Below are 17,523 nucleotides of genomic sequence, written 5' to 3'. Positions count from 1 at the left end.
TTAATGACATTCTGTCTCCACGGACACCCCGAGTGATGCCTGTGAACCTGGAAGGTGAAGGAGCAGTCCTCACGCTTCCTTTAATAGAATTACCAAACCCCTTAGCAGGCCAGGTTGAGGGGAATGCCCAACAACCAGCCACAGTAATGGTATACAGAACCTGGACACAGGAAGATGTTAGAAAAGCAGTAGAAGGAATTCCCTCTCCAAAGAAGGATGTGGAAGAATGTATAATTCAAGAATGGGTAAATCGTCACCACATAGAGATGAGTGGTGCAACACTCCAAAAGTATATAAATCACGCCCTGCATGCAGAGAAAGTCATAAAAAGTAAAAAGAATAAAAATAAAGAATCCACTGTGTTTTATCAGGAGGAAGAGGACACTGTGTTTTATCAGCAGTCCGGAGGTAGGGGCCGAGGCCGTGTAAGGGGAAGAGGTTTTGGATCACGCTCAACTGATAATTCCAGAGCGTGTTGGTCATGTGGAAAAAAAGGCCACATAGCTAGACACTGTCAAAGTAAACCACAAAAGCAGGAAGCTCAGCATGACTAGATGAGCAACCATTTTCTATTAGAGAGATAGAGGGTGAAAAAATGGATGTCTTAAACCTAGAAGATTTGTTTTTAAAAAAAAAAAATATAGACCAGAAATAGTTCTGATGGTCCAGGGCACTCCTGTTAAATTTTGTGTGATACAGGAGCCTGCAGAACCACAATAAAAGAACCCATACCCTTGCACATACCCATCGTAAAGATGATTTACCTGTAGGTCCATATTCAGCATTATTACAGCAAGCACAAGCAGCTGCACAAGTAGCTTTACAGCAAGACCCAAATGAACTTGGTGCTGCTGCTGCTTCTGCTTCAGCCCCAGTCTTGCCAGCTCCTAAGGTTGAGAATCTACCGGCTTATTCTCCTATGCCCAGCACCTCCACAAGGGTTACCCGTTCTGGGGGACCTGTGGGGGCTTGGTCAAAAGATATGGGGGGAGGCTTAATCTCCCCACAGCCAGCCCCTGAACCCAAACCTGAAATTGAGTGTTTCCTTTAATTGAGCTGCCAAATCCTTTGGCGGGTCAGGGGCCAGCTGAAAATCCATTTTTTCCTGTCATGATGGTCTATAGGCAGGGGTGGGGATTTGGGAATTTGGGGGGGCCTGGGCCCCCAATGGTTTTTTTTTTTTTTTGGGGGGGGGGGGCAGGGCCCCCCCCCTGACAAAAAAAAAAAATAAACATAAAATTCTCGATGGGAAATGTTTATTGAATAGAATTAATTTTTTGTTCTATTTTTACCCCTTTTTTTTGTTTTTTTTTATTTTATAGGAGATTTTAGAAAAGCATTTTTATAAAAAAAAAATTAAATAAAAAAAAGGAAGTTGATTAAAAAAATTTTGGAAAAAAAAAGTTTTTTTGGTTGAAGGGGCATGAGAAAACGTTAAAAACAAATTAGGGTGGAAAGGATGAGAGTTAGTTATTATAAGTATTTAAAGGTTAAGATAGTTTTTGGGGAAAAATGAAGGGTTTCCGGGGTTTGTACTAATTTTGCTGAATGATTTAAAATTTAGGGGGGTGCTTAATGCCTTGTTTGACAGGGTGGGCATAAATCCCGGTAAACATAGGGCCGGGTTTTTTTTGTTTATGACCCCTTTTTTTTTTATTTTAATTGAGCGAAAGAGAGGAATTAAAAAATTGTTTAAAGAGAAAAGGGCATTTTGTTTTTTAATAAAATTTTTTAAGCCTAATAAACAGATTGTTTATAATTTGGAAAAGGGATGAATTAATTGGATGTTTTCCATTTGAAAAGATTTTATTTAAAAGAGAAAAGGGGTAAAATAAAGGGGATTTTTGAATAAAAAAGGGGAATTAACCCCATTTTTTTTTTTATACGTTATAAAAATAAAATTAAAAAAGTTAAAATGGGGTTATTATTGTTTTTCCCACTTTTAAAATTTTTGGGGGTGAAAAATGAAAAAATTAGTTTATTGATTTGTAAAAAAATTTTGGTTTCATTAAATAGAGTATAAGGGCTCTAACACATAATATCATGTCAAATCTGGCTTTCCCCCACAGAGTACCCCCTTGGATCATAATCATACCAAAACTGTAAAATAAATTTATAAAAAATTTTGAAATACGATTATATAATGTTTTTGTCTGTCAATACTTTCCGTCCGGAGCTCTTCAGGAGGAGGTGTTTTGGTTTCACCTGGTTTAATGTCATTAGTAATCTTCTTTACAGAACTTTTGGCTAACCAATTAATCGAAAGAATTAACGATAGACTGATCGATTTACGAAATAATTGTTAGTTGCTGTCCTAATTTCATCGTAACATTGTATTAAACATAAAATTTCTTATTAAATACATGTGAAATGGGGATGACATTCAACGAAACAAACATGTTAATCAGCCAAACTATCTTAAAATCCATAATGGCACCTATATGTGACCAGAACATAAACCAATCCTTCCAAATAAAAAAAAAAAATTATTTGAATGAGCTGCTATATTGAGTCATGATTTTACTCATGTCTCAACCGGGGGGATTGTAGGATTGATTGAGCATTGAGCATCATTATACAGCATATGGATTTATATTCTATGCAAAAAACTTTTGTAAAGCATGTCTAATATGTGCTAAATTTAAGACCTAAAAAAGGTGGTTTCCCTAAACCTATTTATCCTTTCAATTCTGTTTGGTTATAATAGATTTGTTTTCTAAATGGATTGCAAGAAAGTGATAGTTAGATCAGATGAGTAATAAGTAAAATCACCTTCTTAATTATTCTCTGGAACCTTATCGTACTGCTTAGCACTCTAGTAATTCTACTGTGGTACCTGTTGTAGAATACACATTTGGTCTCCTTCACCGACCTTCAGAGGAAGTCCATCGTACAAAGGGGGTTGTATTTTTTAGCATACAACCATCTCAAACTGGTGAAGGTTCAACAACTCTGCCGAGAGGTCATAGGAAGTAGACCATTGTGTAAAAAGATTATCCATAGAACACTTTTTGAAGTTTGAACCTAGATGCGATTATTCATATTAGTTTTGTTTTTAGCTCTCACTCAGGGCAAGGATTCTTGTTGCCCCCATGATCCAGCTATTTGTAAAAGGGACGTCTATCTCTGCTATAACTCTACTAGAGTAATCAGTTTGGTGACTATTCCTTTTCAAACATTCTCGCAAAGATTTAAACATGACCCGAGAAATTGGCACGGTTATGATTTCTACCTATTTCCTCGCGTAGTTCAAAGAACTCATAATGGTTGGGGAGACGTATTTAGAACCACTGGACAGTGGAAAAAGGGATCATATGGATGGACACCTTTAGCTAAGAAATGGACGAGTAGAATATCAGGGTTCACTGTTAACCATGCCTCCAAAGTTTTCACTCTGACAATAAACTCCACAGCAGAACCCCTTGAGAAGGAAGGCTGTTCTTCCTCATTTCTATGTGCACGGTCTAGTGGAACCGATCCATGTTGGCCTTTGTATTTGTGCCCCGTAAATATTACACAAGAAAGAGATGAGATACAAGGGATTCTTACTTCTGCCCAAGGTGAACAGATAAAAATTCAAAATATTAATGGTCCGCTTAAAACAGATGAATTGTTTCAAGTCATCACTGGAATCTCTGGGCAAACAAACAACTGGCTTTTAATGGCAGAACAAGCAGCTAAAACAGTGTCTAATGATTGTCTTGTGTGTATGGGAGCCAGACCGCTGTTACGTGTGGTTCCTGCCACCATTACTCCTCAATGTCTTCTAAATATAATGAATTATACGGTCCCATCTGATAATTGCACCTATTGGGATAACATCTATCCCCTGACCACAACTGAGAAAAAGAAACCGATCTTTTTGAAAAAAGTAGCTGTGGCAAATTTCACCTGTGTAAACAGGACCGGAGCGGGCCCGAAACTAGGCACACTAAATGAAACACAATGTGCAAGTATTTTACTGGTATCCACCTTTTTTAAACCTCAATTCCGCAGCGACATCTGGTGGTGGTGTGGAGATGACAAATTGTTTGACAAACTTCCATGTAACACCACTGGATTATGTGCTGCTGTCACTTTGATTTTACCTGTTTCTGTTACATCACTCACAACGGATGAATTATTGACAACTGCAAACAGCATTTTACCTCACACAGAGCATACTAGAAGGAGGAGGGCATCTGAAGATGCATGGAGTGGAGATGACCCTACTTATATTGATAGCATTGGTGTTTCTGCAGATAGCAGAGTTGTTTCTGATGAGTATAAATTAGCCAATCAAGTTTCTGCAGGATTTGAATCTTTTTTTATGCTGGTGGTGTACTCTAAATAAAAATTTAGACAGAATCAACTACATCCATTATAACGTCCAGAGGCTGGGAAATAAAACAGAACAAGGCTTCTCCGCCGTCCATGAACAATTGTCAGCTACCTCTCTGATGGCTTTCCAGAACCGTATTGCTGTTGACATGTTGTTAGCTGAAAAAGGTGGTGTGTGCTCTATTTTTGGAGATCAGTGTTGCACCTTTATTCCCAACAACACCGCTGCAGATGGCAGCCTCACAAAGGCCCTTGAAGGCCTTCGCTCTCTTAACAGCAAAATGAAAGACCATTCTGGAGTTGACACAAAAATGTGGGATGGATTTGGAGACATTTTTGGTAAATACAAACAATTGGTGCTTTCTATTTTAATGTCTATAGCTGTATTTGCCGCCATCTTGACCTTATGTGGATGTTGTTGTATTCCATGTATTAGAGCGCTGCCAAATAGACTGATTACCACAGCAATACAACCCATGAAAGCAGAAATGTATGCCCTCATGCCCATTGAAAAATACCCATCTGATGATGAAGACAGCGCAGCAATGAGATCTCTTTGCATTTTCCTGACTTTTTTCCTAATTCCAATGATATTACCAGTAACCCACCAGTTTAAAGTACCTCTGAGTGTACCCTTTACAGCTAAAACATGATTTCATAGTTAAAGATCTGAAAAGAAGTGACTACTGAATGATAAAATAAATAGCTTAAAGTGAATAAACAGGGGGGAAATGTTGGATTAATTGTACAAGTTATTCTACTTTAATCATATTATACTTATACATTCATATTTACACATTTGCATATTCCTGTATACTTGTATTAAACAAAGTGTTGAAATGTTTCACTTGCTGTCTTTCTAATGCTTGTTATTAGTGTGTGCAGATGGAGTGCTGGCTGCTCAAGGTCAGCAAGGAGAAAACACGGGGAAATGCACTCACTAACACCGGAGAAAGGAGTGAAAGCTCTTATCTCATGATATTGTATGATGTGATGCAGAACTTCTGGTTCCGACTGGCTTCACCCTTCCCCCTCCCCTTAGCAGTCGGAACCACATTGTAGCCAGGGCGTTTCCTTAATAAAAGCTTGGTAGAGCGGAGACTTTTTCAGAGTGGTTTGGAGAATTGTAACTGAACAGTCTCTGATCACTCTCCTTGCAAGTAAATCATACTAAAATTCTCTGTGTCTTCCTTTGTACAGGTTACTGCATAAAATGTTTGGTGTTTAAACCTAACATATACGTATATATGTGTGTGTGTGTTTACATACATACAGGAGTCATGGAACTCTGCTTGCAGCTCCTTCATATTTCATGTACACTAAAAACTTGTGTACATGGTTCTAGATGATGGCATTAAAATCATTTCTAATAGCATTTAAATACCATTAAATTAGAGTCACTCATTCCTGTATGAACCCTGTGAGCGCTTAATTTAATATGACATATTAAAAAAATCCCACCATCATCCAGCATATGTTCAGTTTCTGCCCAAATATATATTTATATTTTTGTAGATTTTTGTAACGGGGATAAGGATAATTCAAAACTGCTTTTTTTTAATGAACTTGTTCACTACTTCCAAACTCAGCATCTCTTTTCATTCCTGTAATAAGAAGTTTCTTTTGAATGGATTTGATTAAAGTTTAAGTCCCTCGGTATAAAATAAATATTTTGATGGAGATGAGAAATCTGCTTCCTCGTTGGTGAATAACCAATAGTTTGGATCCAATCATTTAAATAAACGGTGTTATTTTTTTTTTTTTATATATATATAAGAATTGTGCCATAATTTCTAGTCACCGATCTGTTGCTGCTATATTTTAATTTGACGAACCGGAATTTGTCGATGTTCTTTTTCCTGTTTGGTGCAATTGCAATTGCGGATCTTGACCTGGCCGGACCTTATGACCACAGTGTACCAATCTTCTGATGGCTACTTCCAACAGGATAATGCGCCATGTTATAAAGTGAATCATCTCAGACTCATTTCTTGAAACTTTTCCACTTAAGTAATTGTGAATTGAGCATATTGACAGACAACATTTTATTTTTTATCTTAAATGCAATTTTTTTTTTTTATAATTACTGCTCTAAATGTATTGCTCTGTCAGCTAAAGATCTGTTTTGGTCTCTATACTTTAATTAAATAAATCAATTCAAGCTAAAATGTGAGAGGCTATACTAAGCCTGATCTCTTTGTATCAGAGATTTTCTTCCTCAGAAAGATGTCACTTGGGGTAAAACCCCCCCTGCAACCCTGGTTTGCATTTGTATAGCTCACAGCATGTTCATTTACATTTTAAAGCCTCCCCTAGAATTCCATGGGGGGGAGGCATGGGGGGAACACTGCCTAAGAAATTCCACGTCAATTTCTGACAATTTACGGGAGTTTTCGACGAAGCCTGCAAATTGCCGTAAACTGCCGCTAACCTGAAGTTCCACGACAATCTACAGTGCCGTATATTGACGAAAATCCCACTTTTCATGCAGTGGTGTGTGCACAAAATAAAAAATGTTCCAGCAAAACACTCCTTTCAGGCCACAAAATACTATGCGGTGGCTGGGAAATACTCATGTGTGTGCAAGAAATAGAAAATTGTGCACAAGAAATACATTTGATGTGCACACGAAATCCTAATGCAGATCGAGTTGCGCAGCAGAAGTGTAATATGACACTGCTTTTGCTTTGGCCTACAATAACTGCCTGGCCAATACACATTTTTTACATAATAATATTGCTCACTTTCAATCACAATAGGAATATTTTTACTTGGAGACATTTAGAGGTTTCCTCTAACCCTTATCTCTCAAATTCCTTCTTCAAAATGTGGATTTAACCTTTATACGTATGGATTTTCTTCTGTCCTACTGTAACTAATTACAAAATAGCCTTACCTTGACCTTAACTGTGAATCAGTCTGCCAAAGCAACTTTTGAAAGGTATACGTAGTTGTCTCTTTTTTTGTTCTTTGTTCTTGACTTAGTTTAAATTGAACTTTTTTGATTTGTTGGTTTGGGTTACTCACTCTCGGAAGTACTCTACATGCAGGATAAAGAGATAGGTAGGTTTGTGGAAACTATCTTTAATTAACTAACAGTAATTTGGTTTGGCTGTAGTTTAAAAAAAAAACAAAAAACAACACATTACTATTTTCACAAAAAGAAACCATTTACTCTGTAGCATTTAATATCACATCGATAACGTAAACCTATTATACAAATCTTTGTATAGCCGTTGGTTATAAATAGCAATCGCATTCTCTCTGTGTTCTTTCATAAAAAATAAATAAAAATTGCAGAATGCATTGCTTACTGGTCTTAGTTATCAAACCCAGCATATTCAAAATGTACATGACTAAAAATGCTATTCCTTTTTAACATTGTTATTTTGCAGTATTTCTGAGAGAGGGAAATAGTGCAATTCTTTGGACCCTAAAATCTTACAGAATTGCTGTGTAGGGATTTGCATAATAGCTGCAAACAATTTTGAAGGGGCTAAAGATGCTTTTATGTGTTTTGAAAGGCGACTAGATTGGAGACTTTAATTAGAAGAAGTTATGTTTAAGTCATCAACACATCTAGACCATCCTTTATCTGTTTAAAGTAAATTTTTTATACATGAAAATGCCTTGCATCTAATAGCTTTGTCACATTTGTGTTCTGCTAGTGTGTGTACAACATTAGGAGTCCTGGGATGACGTGCCGATGGACAGCTTGCAATGGTTTCTCTCTAGATGCAGCTTGAATAATTGATGCCTTGATTGCCTGGGTATTCATGGACACAAAAAGGCTTTTCCTATTCGCTATCTAACACACTGCTTGAATCTTAAATAGTCCTCCCCAGTGGCACAATGCACAGGCCAGCAAGTTTAAGCTTACAGACACTACAGTATGGCCAATGTATTGCATCGTCCAATTTCTACTACAAGCCGCTAATATTAGATATACAGTAACAATGCCAATTTATTAGTTTGTTCTTGTGCAGCTTTGGACTTTAATACCTCACAACAGCTTCTTTTAGAATTACTCTACCATAGCTTTGTCAAACTCAGCATACTTTAATAACAACGGAAAGTTTCACAGCTGTATCTGGTTTCCTGCAAAGAAAATATTTTAGGCTTAACTGCCCCTTTAAAGTTAACACTTTGCTGTATTTGACATGCTCATCATAATCTCTGGACCTTGTCTGTGGTGACCTTGCAAAATCTCACACTCCAAGGAAGCATTAACAGGCTGTCCAGCCCCCCCATTTGCTCTGCACTTATTTATTCATGTTTGCACTATGCTTGCATATAAATCCCATAATTAAAGGAGATTTGTATACAAAGACCTGCAACGTGCTACAACCTTCTAATAGAGGATATTAGTTGTGAAGAGTACCATGGTGCATAGGGGCTTTTGCAGCAATCAACAGACACTGATGCAGAGAAGCTGTTTTGTAGCTTTGATAACATCTCACCGTGTATGTGGTGCAGAATAAAAACAATTATGCTGGTGGCCTCACTGCCTGACCACTTGACTATTAAGTGTTAGTCATTGGCCCTTTAAAGTTCAATTACCAAAACTGGTATTAAATTGGGCATTGAAAGGTATTGGTATTCCTCTCCAGTTTCACCATGGCAAATAAAACATGGTATGACAGGTATAGTTTTGACAGCTTACAGACTTTCTGATCTTCTGTATCAAGCTGCCAAAGATAAAGTAAATGTCTCATGCAGTTATTTCTTTTATTAAATTACATTTTTTTAAATGTACGTTATGATGCTATATTTAATCTAATGTGACTATTCAAACATATACAAGGGAAACAGTTATGTAATTAAAGATTTACAGTTATCAATATTTTTAGCTTGTTGGTTGTCACAGTTGGCGGCTGTTTATGTCAGGCATTTTAACATTTGTTCATGTTCCACTTTCTCACTTTATCAAAATGCCAATATTATTCTTTTGAAGTGTCTAGGCCTTGACCAGTTAAACCAGTCTTTTATATATAAGCATGACTGTAAATGTGAAAAGACAGATAACTGTGGTAAAGCAAACTTAGGTTATTCAACAAAATTATGTGTTTACAAGAGTTTTATACTTTTTAGTTTACTTTGAAGCCATTCATTTACAAAACCTTGAAAGTTGCACATTTGACCATTAGATGAGCTTTTCTCCATTTTTTTTTTGGGCAAACAAAGCACCAAGAACCAAGCCATACTAAGTAAGCAATATTAAAAGATTCCTGATTCTGCACCTTTTTTCCTTAAAGTGCATGTGCTAACGTCTTTTTTCAGGTACCAGATGTTAAGTTACATTTTAGCATTGGATGCTAGTTTAATAAAAAAATAATTTTTTTTGCACATTTGTTAAAATCCTGCTTCTGTATCCAAAACTATATATTTTTTGCCCTCCTAAAGGGTTTACTGCATCGGATTTTTCCTATTGGTTTCGTTGGGGATCTGAATAGATAACTGGTGAAAGCAGCTCTATCCTGGGCAGCTTCTTTCTGCTGACTTGCACATCCTTTCCACATGATAGTTCACTGACAAAGTTTCCTTTTTTTGAACAACAAATTAAGTTCTTAATTTCATCCTAAAAGTTGCAAATACATTAAAATCAAATGATGACTGAGATTGGTTTTGTGTCAGTCAGTCACATGAACATAAAAACAACTGGGAAAAAAAAACTATTTTGAAGCAAAATTGGAATAATAAAAAACAGTGTGTGTCCTTGACTGGTCTTTGACTGGCTAGCTTTCACGCTTGCCTGAACCTAGAAACTGCAGGGCATTGGGTGTGCTTTTGACATGATGGGAAACTTTTTAACTGCTTCCACTTTGGGTCACAAGACCTGAACGTCGATAATTTTTGTTTATCAACAGTGTTTGGTCTAGATATTTACATCTCTACAAGAACATATGTGGAAGAAGACAGCAGCTAGACAGAAACTCTTAACCATTGGCTCAGAACAGAATGACTTAGGGCTGCAGGCTTCCTCCACAGAACCCTCCCCTCTTTTCCCCCCTTTCCTCTGTATCTGGTGAATACGATGGTAAGAGATCCGACCTCAGTTCCTCAAAACTATCATCCTTTGGATTGTTCTGCTTACTTAGATACAACTTGTAGGCAACTTTAATTTATACACAGTCTATACAAAACGAGATTTCATTTTGTACAGCTCTCATGACATTTCCGTTTCTTAAAGTGCAGCACTGATCAAATGTAAACATTGTGGGAGAAAAAAAAAACATGGTGCAAAAAAATACATTGATATGGTCAGTTTAATGCAGAGTCTGGTTTTAACCATCGTCCTCGCCAATGCCTATTTTCACATCTCCATTTACCCCCCCACAGCGAAAGTTTCTCAGGTTCGCTTATCAGATCACAGCCTATGAGTAAAAGAATGAGCAAGTGTGTGGAGGCAGTGCCGTCCCCTCTGAGGATGCGGGGGATCTGAACATTTTCGTACAGAGGCGATTATCTCATTTGCTCTCAAGCGAGCAGGCAGTCAGCGACTCCCCTGCAGTGATGAACCACCTCGTCAACCTCAGGTTCAGGATAAATCGAGCAAAAAGTCACCTGATTCCAGTGCAATGCATGGAGTTTTTGGGTCTCAGAATAAACTCCCTCTCTTATCGTGTCACACTATCAGAGGGGGCGATACTGTCATTCACTCAGTGCATGACGCATTTTCAGTTGGGAAATTTTGTTACATTCAGACTGTGCGTGCGGCTCCTTGGTGTTATTGGGTCCGTGATTTCAGTTGTCCATCTGGGGCTTTTGATGATGAGAGTTTTTCAGTGGTGGGTTGCCTCACTGCGACTCTGGCCCCCCCGACATCTGTGCTGCACAGACATGTGCAATGACTCTTCAGCCATGGAGAGACCCAATGGTTCTCATGTCTCATGCCAGTGGGGACGGTAGCATCCAGGGTTTCCCTGACTGGTTGGGGTGCAGCTATGATAGGCAGAACGGTGAATGGTGTATGGTCGCCAAAAACGGTGCAGCTTCACATCAACATGCTGAAAGTGCATGCAGTGTTCCTCGCTCTGAAACACTTCATGCCCTATGTGATGGGTCACCACGTCTTGGTAAAGACTGACAACTCCACAGTGGTGGCTTATATCAACCGTCAGGGCTTGACCAGGTCCCTGCAGTTACATAGAATGGCCAAGGACATACTTAGGCACCTACCAGGAATTTTGAACAGAGGGGCCGATCTTTTATCTAGAGGGAGCCCTCTGTATGGAGAATGGAAGCTGCATCCTCAGGTGGTGGAGCAGATCTGGCAGAGATACAGACGGGCTGCAGTATCTCTTTTCGCCTCATGGGAAAACGCTCATTCCCCGCTATTTTTCTCCCTGTCAGACCCAGATGCCCCACTGGGTATGGACGCGTTGGCACACCCATGGGCACATGTGTTGGTTTATGCTTTTCCTCCTCTCAGCCTGATAACCCCAACTCTAGTCAGAGTAAGGGAACAGGGGCTGTCTTTAACTCTGATGGCCCCCTAGTGGCTATCGAAGCCCTGGGTGGCAGAGACAATCCAGGTTCTGTCAGCCGAACCATGGCCCCTCCCCATTCGCAGGGACCTGCTGTCTCAGGCACAAGAGGAAATTTATCCTTCTCACCCAGATCACCTGGCTCTCTGGGCTTGGCCCGTGAAAGGTGGCATTTAAATGCAACAGGCCTCCCCCCAGAGGTCATCAACACCATACAGAATGCTAGGGCTTCTTCTACTCGCCATCTTTATAGTAGTAAATGCCGAGTTTTTCAGGAATGGTGAGGAAAAAAACACCATTAATTTTCAGTGTTCAGTGGAGGAAATGCTCTGCTTTCTGCAGACCTTGTTGGAGAAGGGTAAGGCTTTTTCAACAATTAAGCTTTATTTAGCTGCAATCTCTGCTTCTCATGTGGGGTTTGGTAATTAACCTGTAGGAACGCACCCCTTAGTGTGTTGTTTCATGAGAGGGGCACAACATAAGTTGCCAGTTTCTAAGCCTCTGGTGCCATTATAGGATCTCACTCTGGTGCTGGATGCCATTTTTCATAATCCCTTTGAACCTTTGTAGGGTGTTGGCTTAAAGTTCCTTTCATTGAAAACTACCCTGCTCTTAGCGTTAGCTACGGCTAAGAGGGTAAGTGAGTTGCATGCACTTTCTAAGGTGTGCTTGAGACCCAACCCTGCTTTTGAGCCGAGGTGTTGGAATCGGCATAAAGGTGTTCAATAGTGGAGTCGCTGGCATTCCATCCACCCCCATTTTCTTCAGCAGAAGAGCAGAAGCTTCATTGCTTATGTCCAGTGAGAACTTTAAGAGCTTATGTGGACAGGACAGCCTGTTTTAGAAAGCTGAATATCTGTTTGTATCCGGGGCTACTGCTCATAAAGGCAAACCTGTCTTCTGCCAAAGGTTAGCACACTGGATTGTGGAGGCTATATCTCTGGCATATAGGTCCACAGGAACAGAGGCCCCTAAAGGGGTGTGGGCCCATTCTACCAGGAGCATGGCCGGTCACCTCTTGGGCTTTGTTCTGTGGTGTGTCAGTTCAGGACATCTGTGCTGCAGCCAGTTGAGCTACACTGCACACACTTGTGAGGTTTTGCAGGTTGGATGTGGCCTGGCCATTGCTAGTGCACACAATGCATTGAGTAGGGACGTCAGGGTCCACCTGAGGCCAGGATTGTGATTCCTCTCACGTATGGCTTCAGGGTCGGCATGCAATCTGGCAGTGGGCCATATCTCCCATAGTGCAACACCGAGCAAAGTTAGAAAAATATTGTTGGGTTACTAAATTGAATCCCCGGTTCTTTGATAACAGAGTGAGGTGTTTCATCAACACATCCCTTCTTGCATGGGCACAGAAAGAGACCTGCCTAGAATGAGTAGAGGCGGGTAGGTTGGCCATGATATGATTGGTGGGTTGAGCCACGGACATGGCTCAACCTGTCTGTCACAGACAGACAGACATGGTGTCATTAGAGCTTCCATAGTTGGTCACGCCAAGGCAATTCCCATAGTGAAATACCTCACTCTGTTAACAAAGAACCAGGGATTATGTTAAGTAACCCAACGTTCTCCAGGCAGCCACAGGTGACCAATCTTACAAACTACCTGTGAGGTGAACTATCATAAGGAGAATATATGACCAGCACACCACAGAGAAAGCCAGGAAAGATGAGAACTTGGTCTTGTTTGATTTGGAGAATTTTGTTAAAGTGGGACGCTTTTTTAAAATGTAGCTTCTGTGGTATTTCATTTCTAGGGCAGGTTTCATATGACACATTTTTAAAAACCTGAACACAGATTTTAGTATTATCCTCAAACCCTGTTGCCCGAAAGTCAGATTTTTGGAGACCCTATATTGTTAAAGTGGGACATCTGTACATCTATAATTGGAAGTGGGATACTCTATTTTTGGTTAAAAAAAATGAACAAATAGTATTTATGACTTAAGTGGGAAGATTAAATTACATGTGATTTTGCAAACATAAAAAATGTAAACCTGATATTTTAAATTCTGGAGGTAGCACACACATGTCATGAATGCCTTTGGCAGAATTCAAATGAGCAATTCTAATCTAGATTAACCTAGCTGTCAGTCAGGGGTGGCAGTCTGCAGTACCGGGGCCCCCCAGGGCACCATTCTATCTCCATTCCTCTTCATCCTTTACACCTCAAACTTCACCAACAACACTGACAGCTGCTGCCTCCAGAAGTCCTGTGATGACTCGGCCATTGTAGGCTGTGTTTCTCAGGAACGAGCTGGAGTATGGATGGGTCATCATGAACTTTGTGGACTGGTGTAAGGAGAACCACCTGTGTCTTAACACCAGTAAGACCAAGGTGATGGTGATCAACTTCAGGATAAGACCCCCACCTCACTCCCCCGTGAACAACCAGGGCGCAGGACATAGAAACTGTGAAGAGTTTCAAATACCTGTGTGTTCATGTTAATAATAAACTGGACTGGAGCCATGACACCAACATCCTGTATAAGAAGGGCATGAGCCAGATTCACCTCCTGAGAAAGACTGAAATCCTTTGGAGTGAGCAGGCCCATGCCTAAACCCTTATATGGCCCTGTGGTGGCATCAGCCCTCCTCTACGCTGTTGTCCGCTGGGCCCCTGCAGTGTAGAGAGGGGCAGAAAGAAACTTAACAAACTGAGAGGAGGGTGCTGTTCAAGTTTACCATGGATAATACCCCCCCCCCCCCCCCCTGCACCAGAGTGTAGAGGAGCTGAGCAGTAAAGAGTAGTAAAAGAGTTTTAGACCTTGTTTGCAAAAAGGAGTGCTACCGCAGGTCATCATACATCCCTGCTGCCACCAGAATCTACAATGCAACACTACAAGAGCAGTAACTTGTGCAATGTATAATGTGCAATTACTATTTAATACCCTGTGCAATTACGTGTTTCTTTATATTTGATACCCAGTGCAATAGCTATATATATAAATATCCATCTATATAAATATCCATATAAATATCCTGTGCAATAATCCTGCATAATTATCCAGCTAAATAAGAGACTTCAGCTGTCATATATATACTGTATATACCCCATATATACCCTATGCATCTTTTTCTTCCTTTGGTACCTTATTCATCTCTTTATTGTCTAATTTAGGTAACGAGTATATTTATCCATGTTATGATGGGTTTCAGAAAAGCCCAGTATGCAGAACACCACGGAAACGGATGAAAAGTTTAACAAGTTTTATTGATCATAAGCACATGGAATAAACACAGGAACTGGTTCAGGCCTGGGGGCTGGTTCACTGGAGTCTGTGAAGATGACAGTTCAGTTAGCTTGGAAGCAGATGAGTTTGAGTTTGAGAGTTTCAGGTTTCTACCTTGAGAAGTCCGGGTTTGGCTTTGAGAGAGGAACTGTTGGGTCCAGAGACTGTTTAGTTCTGCAGAGTCCAATAACCGCTTCAGCGTCTTACTTCTAACGTGAGGGCAGACCTTGGCTTTGGGTTTCCAGCTCTTAGTCCAGAGCTGCATGGGAATCTAGGGAAGAGTCTTCAGGTTTGGCTCAGAGGGCAGGCTCGGCAGTTTAAGCTCATCCAGAGCTCACAAGGGAAAAACTGGATTCCTGAAAGCAGAGACAAAAGAGATTAGAATCCTATCAGGACTCAAGAGCAACAAAGGTTCTCAGAAGAAGCTAGGCTCAGGTGCTAACCAAACTGGATTTAACACTGCGGGGTTGAGGCAAGGTCTGAAGGCAGGTTATATACTGTGGGTCCTCTGATGATGAGATGCGCCTCAGGTGTGTCGAAGGCTCAGCTCAGGAGGATCCATGGCGGACTCTGCTGGAGAAAGGTGGAACTACTCCAGATCCCAACAATCCATGTAGAAAAGCATGATGGAAATCCTGAAAATTTTGAGGCAAATACCAAAATTCAAGGCTTTCTATCCTGTTCAGTAAGACTTCTGCACTGTTGGTTAACTGTTCATATAAAAAAAAGAAAATTATTTATTTGACAAAATAATCATATAATACATTTATATACATCAGTACTTTTTTCAGTTTTGTTTTATTTGAATCATTAGTGTGAATTTATCTTTTTTTTTATCAGAAAACTTGCAAAATCAAGTAGTAATTGTTTAAATTTACGAAGGGTTTAAAATATATCTTTTAAAAGCAAAGATATTCCTTACTGTTTTAACAAAGAGTGTCATGTGTGTTTTCAGGCTTTAGATCAGTATTATCAAATGACTCCAATGTATGAGCTTACTAAATAAACAAGAGGCTTTATCAGCATCCTCAGCTATAGGCAGCCATACATTCTGTAGACAGCACACAGGGAGGTGGTACCCATCTCTGAGGACAAGGAAACTGTGCCTTTTCTCACAAGCCTTGTTTTGGCCTGGGGGCACTGGTGCCACTGCTACTCTCAAGTTAACCCCATAAAGGCAAGAGATCTACATTCATAAACAAACAAATGATGCTCAAAGAGAGATAGCAAGAAAGAGAAGAGAAATGTGGGAGGTGGAAAGAGGGAAGACGATTCACCCTGCGATGAGTCACATCTTCCCATTGCATTGCTGCTGCAATCAAAGGAGGCTGTGGGGAATATCGCTGGGTGAAATGGGAGATTTTACATTGTTTCCTTTGCTAAAATAAAATTTGAAAATCTGCACACATGGAAAACTAAGTACATATGGATAACTGCCACCTAATTGTCCTAAATGTATCCAGATTTTGATATTGACTGTGTAACATGTCAATTCAACCTGAAGAAGCAGTTAGAAATTACAGTGTTTTGTTGACATGAATGAATAATAATATTTTGGTGATGTGGTAGACTAAGACTTTGTCATTGTATACACATAGTGTATGCAAAACAAAATTTTGTTTTGAACAGCTCTCAAGACAGTTCCATTTCTTAAAGTGCAACAGTGATTATAGTAAACATTGGGAGAAAAAACATGGTGGGAAAAGAAAAACGCATTGTTATGGTCAGTTTGATGCAGAGACTGTGATAAGATTTACAGTTTTTTCAACGTTCAGCTTTTTTTTCAGGTTTTTGTTTCCTTTTTTTTCAGGAGTTTTTCAACATTCAGCTGTCTGATGGCTGTGAGGAAGAAGCTGTTTCGGAATCACCTGGAGCTGCATTGAATGCTGCAAAGTCTCTTCCCAGAGGGCAGCAGGAAGAACAGTCCATGGTGGGGGTGTGAGGAGTCATTTATATTGTAAGCAGTGCTGGGACGAAATGTCTCATCCTACGCAAGAAGTACATGCACTTTTGTGCGGTTTTGACCAGTGAGGTTGTGTTTACAGTCTAGGTGAGGTTGTCTATGATGTGCACGCCCAGGAATTTGGTGCTGCTGTCTACCTCTATAGCCGAGCTGTTGATGAGCAGCGGAGCCTGGTTTCGTCGATTTTTCCTACAGTCAGCGATGATCTCCTTCGTTTTCTCCACATTCACCAGTCCACCAGCTGCTGCACCTCCTCTCTGTAGTCCTGGTTAATGTCGTCTCTGATGAGGCCCACCACCATAGTGTTGCCTGCAAACTACACAATGTGATTGGTGGTGAACCTGGGAAGAGCCCTGAGGGACCCTGTGCTTAGGGTGATGACATCAGAGGTGTTTTGTCGGACTGATTGGTGTCTGTTTGTGAGGAAGTCTAGCAGCCAATTGCAGAGGCATGTTTTGAAGCCCAGCTGTTCCAGTTTTCCTATCAGATACTGTGGGAGGTTGGTGTTAAAATCG

The sequence above is a fragment of the Cyprinodon tularosa genome, unplaced genomic scaffold (assembly GCF_016077235.1).
Source record: "Cyprinodon tularosa strain WSP-4 unplaced genomic scaffold, ASM1607723v1 ctg112, whole genome shotgun sequence".
NCBI lineage: Eukaryota > Metazoa > Chordata > Actinopteri > Cyprinodontiformes > Cyprinodontidae > Cyprinodon > Cyprinodon tularosa.
This window is presented reverse-complemented; position numbering follows the sequence as displayed.